Source organism: Helianthus annuus, chromosome 12 (assembly GCF_002127325.2).
Source record: "Helianthus annuus cultivar XRQ/B chromosome 12, HanXRQr2.0-SUNRISE, whole genome shotgun sequence".
In the NCBI taxonomy this organism is placed as follows: Eukaryota; Viridiplantae; Streptophyta; class Magnoliopsida; order Asterales; family Asteraceae; genus Helianthus; species Helianthus annuus.
Genome location: NC_035444.2, coordinates 80,262,746 through 80,272,640, shown reverse-complemented (window position 1 = coordinate 80,272,640; position 9,895 = coordinate 80,262,746). Strand labels below are relative to the sequence as shown.

General features: G+C 33.6%; 1 long non-coding RNA gene across 1 annotated transcript; it reads right to left on the bottom strand.

The window, feature by feature from the left end:
• Positions 1-5,703: 5,703 nt before the first annotated feature.
• Positions 5,704-8,081, bottom strand: LOC110912015. Its single transcript, XR_002577588.2, has 4 exons — positions 7,739-8,081; positions 7,333-7,381; positions 7,135-7,238; positions 5,704-5,977 (listed from the first exon to the last, which is right to left on the bottom strand). It is a non-coding gene; the product is annotated as an uncharacterized LOC110912015 (long non-coding RNA).
• Positions 8,082-9,895: the final 1,814 nt, after the last annotated feature.

Genomic DNA, 9,895 nt, shown 5'->3' with positions numbered 1-9,895 from the left:
CCAGAAATGCTATTCTTAACAAAATACATTTTAGATATATATTGTCAAGATTAAATTGCCAGCAGTTATCTACAGAAATTTTTGTTCAAGGTTTTGCCAGATGTCCATTATTCCAGACAGTGGTTTAGCATCCCAAATGATGAAGACATTTCTACTAAAGCTACTCATTTTGTGTCTAATTACTTGAAGTAGAACATGAGTATCTCAGTAGTTCAAAATCAACTTGCAATCAATTTTTTGATCTGTGACAACCAAACTTGAGCTTAACATGACCTTGATATGTGTGCCATTTCCTTTTGATCAGATGTAAGGATAGTAATTTCACACAAAAATAAGGAAATTGCATCCTGACCAGAGATGAACTTTTACTATCAAAAATGAGTAAAAGTACAAGATATATTTTATAAAAAGTAATATATATCTGGTTTTATTTAGAGAAAAACACCTTAAAAAATTAAAGGATGTTTTGAAAATTATCAAAAGGATCTGACAGCTTTTCAAATAAGTTCATGATCATATCATTCTCAAATTATTTTGACCATTGTTTAGGGTCATTTTCTTGACAATTGATTGTAAATTCTTCTTTTAAGGACAGTCACTGGAGATGCCATAGTTACCTGAACGATTCCTGTATCTGATGAAAGCACTCAGTTGCATGATGACCACTGTTTACCCAAAACTTTGACCTCATAAGTGTTTTATGCTTATTCTCTTTTCCTTTTGGATTCAAAAGTTTTGAGATAACCACACTTTGAGATTTGTTCATTTCCCTTTTCCCTTTTTACCCTTTCCATTCACATGGTCAGAAATACTCACTGGGAGATTTTATTTTGAACAAGCTTAGTCCAGAATCATTTTGAAGTAATGTTTTGAGAGATCTAGCCACATTTGTACATGTTTTATTACCAGATCTCACATTATGTATGATTAGGACTATTTTGACACCTTATTTTCTTAATGTGTTTTGACAAAGTTGATTTGGTCCTTTTGAGGATTCTCAACCTGCCTTTGAGCACATAAGAAATTTTGACTAAAGCTTTATTTCCCTCTTTCTATATCAGCAGAACACTAGTGTTTAGATGAACATAGGTTTTGCTGATCTGAGGTGCATACTTTAGTGTAAAATATGAAAACATCACAAATTTCATAACAACAGTTTAAATCAATTTTGAATGAAGATGAGCACACCATAGTTACCAGATAAGTTTCCAGATCTGGAAACTATGAGTGATTTGTGCATGACATCACCAGTTGTATGAGATTTGTGAATCTTATGACATCTTGGTTGTTTTACAGAGCTTTTGAGTCATCATTTTGAACATGATTTCTTCTTACTCTGTTTTTCAACTGAATACAATCAACCTTAGTATCAATGAATTTTGAGCTGAACTGTTATGTCAAATTGATTGTTAGATCGAATTTGACTGTCCAAGCTCTGATACCAATTGTTAGGATCGGAGGCTCTCATGATTGTGTTTGTTTGTATAAATTGAACAGTCAGAATATATGAAATGATATAAAGTGCAGCGGAAATGGATACAAACTTTGTAAACACAATCAAAGAGGAAAATAGTTTGATAAACAAATGCTTTTCATTAAGTTGAATGATTGAAATACAAAGCAAATGATTACAGCATGTTTACAGAACTAAGCTCCCCCTCAGCCTGATACCCCAAGGTTGGTTGCACAAGATGAAAGGATTGGACTGAAGAAGAAGAATCTACTCAGTCAATCAAATGTAACAGTACAGGGTACTGCTCCATTTATAGGCAAACCAAACCACTGAAGCATCTCAGCTGACGTCACCATGATAGTGACATCTAACAAACTAATAACCTATATACACTGTTCTAAACAAACTACTGATATGCAACATCTGATTATTAGTACAATACAAAACAAGAGATAACAACTGCTTCACGTTCCACTATTGTAGCCTGAGCACAGATGTTGAACTTCAGTGCTTTCTTCAAAGGTGATCGGTCTTTGAGTGGGCAGTGCTTGTGTCTTTCAGCAGTACTTAGAAAACAGCAGTAGATAGAGCAACAGTGTTTGTCTTCACCAGTTCTTTAGAGTTTCATTAGTGTTTGGTTCATCAGTTGTTGTAGTGAGCAGTACTTAAGATCCATCAGCTGTTAGAATACCACTGTCAAGGGGAAAGCAAAGTATAGGCTGCTGCTTATTGTTAGTCCACTGATGTGATCTGGTTTTGGCTTTACATTATCTGTTCCTCTGGTAGGGTTCAATCCCAACAATTTTTCATCTATTCTCTCTCCTAATCATACTCACATGTATGTTTTTTCATGTTTTTGTGGAAGAACAAAATAGCTACCTCTCTCCTCCACCTCAACACTCTCTCTCATCCTGGTAAGCAAAAACATCTAAAAACATCCTTATTGTGGATGCTCTAACCATCTTCAAGCTCAAAACACATCATAGGACACCAATCATCTCCTAAGACACCCATGAACACTTGTCTTGCTCATGTTTTTCCACCTATCTTCTCATTTGCCATACTTCTTCTAGTGTTGACACCTCAATGGACACTAATCACATTCTTAAGCCTCTATGGACACTTGTCTTAATCTCCCTTCAATATAAATAACATCCTTTTATCACCATTTTCCTAACACCAACTTAAAACACAAACAAAGCCTTGTGTGAGTTCTCTAGTTCCTAATTAGCAAGCTTCTCTTGGTCTTTGAATGAGTCCTTTGAAGTTATCATAAGTAGTAGTAAGTTCCCTTCCTTTAGCTCTTTCAATTAACAAATAGTTTCGTAGCTTATTTTCGTCCGAACCCGTATTTTTACACATAATAAAACTACCAACGGGAACAAATAGGTATTTTTCCTGTTTTGAACAGATTCTGTGTTGTCACTTTGAACAACCATAACTTGGTCAAAACTTGACTAAATGAAGTAAACTCTTATTTCATGATTAAGTACTCCGAAATACGGTTTAAACAATGTTTAATACACTTAAAACACTTCTGTTTAGACCCTCAACCGTTTAAAACCAAACTAAAGCGCAAAAGTGAATGATATGTAAAGGTCTATGGTTTTGACCATTTTTTGGGTTCCAAACAGAAATATTTTCTAAATGAAAGTTGTAGATCACATTCTAATTTAGTTGACTGGAATTTTTTTATAATTTTTCAACATCGTATACTATTTTTAAAACGTAAAACGAAAACAACACAGAAAGTTGTCAAAAATTATATTTTCTAAAAACTAAACAAATTACAATTTGCAAAGGGTTCTTTTAACCCATACCATCTACAAGCATCATCGCAACAAAAACATAACGAACAATCCTTATTATTAGGAATTACTTGTAAACCTCAAGAACGCACACACTCATCGCCAAAGCGTCAAGGTGAGTACATAGTTCCCCTTTTTTCTTAAACCTTTGTGGTGATTCATATGTGCTATAATATTTTTCAAATTTACAAATTTACTATATGGCTTATGTAGTATATATGTTCCTTTTGTGTGAAACTTAATGGTTAGTAAATATCAAATACCAAATATATTCATTAACTTCGGCCAAGCCGAACTATCGTATCTTATAACGCTATAGGTGTGACGCCCCATTCCAACTTCTGGATTGGTTTTTGTTAATATTGAATAAGTATCCTTTGGGAATGACAGAAACCTAAATATATGTTCTAGGTAAACCCCTTTTGGGTTTATTCTATTAGTTAACTTAGGTTTAAATGTATACCAAAAAAACGTTCACGCTTGTTTATACAAAAACACAAAAGTTTTCCATATTAAGCCATACATATTTGTGTTTAAATAATTTATTTCCAACCGATTTATACAAAACTATTTTTGCCATGTACTTCGCTACAAAACCTATGTTACTCACCAGCTCTTTGTAATTAACCCAAATGCTTTTCACATATGTTTCAGGTACTAATACATGATGCTATTCAAGTATGCCTCAATTTGCTTTAATTTAAAAACAATTACTTGTGATTTTTGTGTTTGAAAAACAATGTAATTTAGTTAATGAAACTTTAAATTAGTGCCATGTGTTATAAACAATCTTGTAACGTGACTCTCCGATGTTTCTGTCGCGTTCCACGCGATTAGGGTGTTACAACGACGACCATAGTTTTTTTTAGTTTCTGGGCCTTAATTGGACTTATGGGTTACTTTATGTTTCACAAAGCAATATTGGGTTATAACGAGTTTTTTTCAACTCAATGATACATGTATCTGATAACAACGTTTTTTAGCCTTAATGGATTGGGTTAGTTTACATTGCATCAAGTTGCATTAGATCATAATAACTCATTTTGAGCCTATTATAAATAAGTATGCTTATTTTACACTTTTAGGCCTTAATGATCTTGACATGTGTCGGGAGCATTCAAGACTTTAACACTGCCATGCTTTCGAAGTGGTGGTGGAGGTTCAAAAGCAATCCGAATCAGCTATGGGCTGAGGTGGTGGCAGCTATTCATAAGGGTAGAGAATCAATTAATACTCCTCCATTCATTCCGCTGAGAAAGACCATCACGGGGGTTTGGAAGGATGTGGTTTCGGTCGAAGGGACCATGTCAAAAGCTGGCATTAATATTGTGGATAATTTGGTGAATGAAGGGGAAAGATGGCTGTGGAGAACCGACCCGGATGGGTCATTTTCTGTTAAATCGGTCTGTGTGGACCTTGAACGGGCTCGTGAAGCGGCTGAAAACAGTGAGCACCACTTCGTCTGGAACTCTTGCCCCCCCCCCCAAAAAAAAAGTTAACGTTCTACTTTAGAGGGCTTGTCTTGGCAAAGTGGCGGCGAAAATGGGGCTTATCCAAAGGGGCGTCCCTCTTGCGGATGGATTATGTCCAAGATGCGGGCTGGCGGAGGAAGACTCGGAGCACCTGTTCGTTTCTTGCCTATGGTCGAAATGTACGTGGTGGAATATCATGGCCTGGATTCGTGTGACTTTCCCCGCGGAAATAAATAATCTGAACGATCTTATTTCCTTTTTCAAATGGCAACTAGGTGGTAATGTTTGGAAAAGGGTCATATACACGATTGCATTAGGGACCGTATGGAGGATCTGGCACGCAAGGAACGAGAAGGTATTTAACAATCGGTTTATTCCGATATCGAAGACGGTGGAGAGTATAAAAGAGGACGTTGTTTTCTGGATGAACAACAGATCCAATCTAAAGGTTCCGAGCTGGGAGAATTGGAATTCGTTTGTCATTCTAGATATGTTGTAGTTTGTTTCGTTTTGTGGTTTCCGTTTTGTTTTGTTTTGTTTTCTTCCAGTTTCTTTCTTGCTGGCTCTTTATATATATATATGTGTATGAATATAAAGACGCATTAGGTTATAGCAAGTCAATTTGAGCCTACTAATACATATGTATGAATACTTTACACTTTTGGGCATTTATGAGACTGACATGTGTTAGTGGGTTAATTTGGCTTATACCAAGACTCATTATGTCGAAATAAGTTATTAACTACAATAAATTTCCAAATCTTACATGTTATATACGTTAAAGCTCCAAATATTACGATTTATGAGATGTGGAAAACCAACCGATTCCCGTGTTTGTTTTCTTGCTCATGCAGTTGGAGACCGATCTACACATTACCATGGAGAGTTTAGTTTATGGAGCGACACACCAAAGCCTCATTTTGTTAATAAAAAAATGGTTGACAACCACAATTTGTTAACATAGGTGATATACCATGCATAGACAGGGATATTATTGGATTGTATTATTAGACTAGGGTTTATTAGTATAAGCCCATGGGCTTGGTTGGGTTTCTAGGGTTCCTTATGATCTCTATATATTGTAACCCCAACATATCAATAATAGGAATTCAGTATTTTCACCATCTTACAGATATCACATACAACAACGAGGAAATAAGGACAATCACTTCTGGTTTGGTTGATGTTGGGTCCCATTTATGGTAGGTTCTCGCCTTCTCGGTGCTATCTATGGACATTGTTACCTGACAGAGTCACAAAAGATATTAATTAGAGCATTCATATTGGAGTCTCTATCCTTATCTTAGTCCTTAAAATTTAAAGAAAAATTATAAAGCATAGTAAAAAGAACTACCAACATCCCATTCTTTATAATAGACGCTATAGTGAATCTCCAAATGTTGAAACTCACTATCCATTCTTTATATGCATCTCTAAAAATGTTTATGACCGGTGGAAAAAGAAAAAAATAATATAAAAATGATGAAAAACTATTATAAAACAACTAGAATGCCCTTACACAAACGTACGCGCTTCTTTTCTTCTCTTCAATTTCTCTCATTTAATCTTAGTCCTTGATTAAATCAATTGATGGTCAAGATTACTTCCTAGCCTTCCTAGCCAAATAAATTTCCTATTATATCCTAACCCATTAAACTAATAATATTTAGTATGAGGGTTATCTATAATATATGATTTTAAACTAAATAATATTTAGTAGGAGGGTGCGGGTTATCTATAATTAATTAGAAGAGATTAAACTAAAATAATAATTATATGTAAGAGATGGCATAATATAATGACAAGTGTTCCTAAAATGATTTCTTTTATTATATAGTATAGACTAGGTTAGAACCCCGTGTAATACACGGGTTGAACAAAATATAATTTATATACTAAACATTCAAAAAATTACTTCTTTAGATACTTGTGTATGATAACTCAGCATTATTTTCATTTATAAAGGTGTGAGGCGCTTAAATCCCAAAACTCGAATGTATAACCAATTAAAAAATTTCATCTATTTCCCACATATTCTGACAAAAATGGCTTATGAATAAAACAATATTTAACCCTATAAATCAGAAAAAGAGATATTGGGGATTGCTTAATGCAAAATTACAAAACCATACATGTTCCCAATAGTTGATGACCTCATTTTTAACACAAAAGGTAAATTTAAAAAAATATCATGTTATCAAGCAGTTATGTAAGCAACATGTATGTAGAATGATTTGAACACAGAGATACATATACATTGACAAACTTATACAATAGGATTTGACATAAGGTCAGCCCCAAAGAGCCTGATTTCTAACATATCGATGGTAACTTAAAACAGAACCAGCTGAGAAACCTGTGTAAACATAATTGAAATATCTGTGTCGCCATGAAAACTAACCTTATTCTCTATAAATATTATTGTATGTGTCGCAAAAGGTAAAACTCAAACACAACTCTGCAGAGCATATTATGCGTCACGAAAGGTAAAACTCGAACACAAATCTGTAGAGCATATTAAAGAGGTAAAGGAAAAAAATGTCATAAAAGTGAACAAATGTTCGTATAAGTATAACATTAAAGTTATTAAGAAACTGACCTTAGGGATCCCATGAATTCTGTAATATCAAAAAAAGATGAAAAACCACCTAAATACCATCAGGGAATTACAGACCTATTTAGAATGTAAAACTATGTCTACACTTGTAACATTTCTAAAACCTTGAATGTAAAAAACCAACAATTTATTCATAACATACCCAATAGTAACAATTTAATCTTTATACAAATACTATATAGTAAATCCAATTAATATGATATATGCAACATCGCATATTAATAACACATAACAATTCCAAATCTTTGATTCTAAATATCTACTATGGACAGGTTTTGTATTCAACGAACACAACCCAAAAACTGAAATTAAAAACATACCAACATCTGTGCACGGGTCAATAAAACAAACCACAAGAAAAAAAAACATATAATATGAACTCACATACCTGTAGCAGAAGATGTTAACCTTGATCGCGACGACAATGAGAAGATGATAACCAAAACCCTAATTGGTCAACACTGCGTCGCCGTTAGGGTCTCAAATCGGGGAACCAGAGCAACAATGAAGGTGTAAACAGAATTGATAGTAAATCGAATCGAATGAAGAATAAAACGGCGATGCATTTAAGGGTTTCCAGAGAAAGGGAAGAAACAGCAAGAAGGGGATCTATTTAAGGGTTTTAGTCTTTAGCAGATGAAAAAGAATATATTAGGGTTTCAGTCTCTGTTGTAAGATAAAAGAGAGAGAAGGTAGCGAAGATAAGAAAGAAAAGTGGTATTTGATATGGATCGGGTCCAAAAATTGATCCAATAAGTTGAGCGGGAAACCCACAAAATCAATGGCTCTTAGAATAGGACACGTGTCCCACATTAAGTTTTATTTATTATATATAGAAGATATGAAGATAGATATGGAGAATAAGATGTGAGGACTTTTTGAAAAGTAAACAAAATTTAAAGATAAACACGTTTTTTTAAGTTAAATTATAAAGATGATTTATGTTTACTCTTTCTAAACTAATATTTGATATGTTTAAATCATGTGTTTAATGAAATGGTAAATCTGGTCACTATTTAATATATGTATTATGTAATTTTTTTAACGGCTAATTTCACCTCTTTTATATTAATAATTTTAAATTATTCTCGGTTGTCTAGGTTTGAAACAAGGACCTCTACTATAAAAGACATATGCCTCTAGCAAATGGGCTAACCCATATTGACATGTCTTAATAATTATATCATATTACCTATAACTACAAAAACAATGAGAGAGAATAGTGTCAAGCAGCTGCCTGACACCCTCTCATTGGCCGTTTCATTTTGCATTTAACTTTTAAATATTTAGCTTCGTGGGCTAATACACAGGTTTAGCCCCTCTATTTTTTTAATTCTTTTTATTGGTTAACTTAGTTTATATGCATGTTAAATCCCTCTGCTTCAACTTTGGTAGTGTATGTTTAGTCCATCTACTTTTTATTCTTTTAAGTAATTGATTGTCGCTTTTTTGTATTTTACTTTTAAACCTTTAACTTTGCTAATATACGTGTTTAACCCCTCTGTTTTTAGAAAAAAAAAGTTTTCTTTTTATTGGTTAGCTTTGTTTGTATGTGTGTTTAGTGCCTCTACTTTAACTTTTGGTAGTGTACATGTTTAGTCCCTCTACTTTTATTCTTTTTAGTATTTCATCATTTAGCCTTTTCCCTTTGCTATCATAATGAATCAACCCGGGGGAATAGTGACCGTTAGCTATTGGTGGACAATCGCTACTTCTCTTGATTTTTAATAAAGTTACTTTATAATTCCTAAACTTTATTAAAATAAAAGTTCTTTGACACACGTATTTTTATTTATGTCTATTTTTATTATTGAGATCGTGTTATGAGTAGTATGTACAAGTAACTAGAACACATACGTGCATGTTATTAAACTGAAAAATATTTCGCTTCGCAACGTGGGCGGAGCATAACAACTAACAAATGAGGTTAGTATAACGTTTAAATACTATTTGAACAAGTTGTTGCGACGTGCTTATTTTTATATACATCTTCATATAAATTTACTCAAAACTAAGTTGTGAATATAGTGTGTGCAAAAAAAAAAAATCAGTAAACCGAACACGATATGTACATCCGTAGACATGTTTGTTTTGGTTATGTTACGGGTTTATTTTTTGGGTTTTCTTTTTTCGTTTGCTATAGCATACGAGTTTGTATTTTGAGTTTTTTTTTTTTTGTTTGCTATGGCATATGCTGGTATCGTGACGAATCAAACATATCACGATCAAATTTCGCTCGCATCCCCGCTGCAACATGGGGGCTAAATAATTTAGTTCAGTATATTACCAATGATTTTGTTCAGCTCCTTTTGTTCTCTAATATATTCTGATTCTTGCATTTCGAAAAGAAAAAAAGAAAGTAACTTTAGTATGTCAAAATTATTAGTTTAAGAAAACAAGGATCGTGGGCCAAAGAGTCGTGGAATTCAAGATTGATTTTATACCCACCGTTCTGACAATAACCACCTCTGACAACTAATCATTTCTATGTTTACACTTTTCCAGATATAAGCTTTTGTTCTCTAACCACATATTGCCCCGCCCA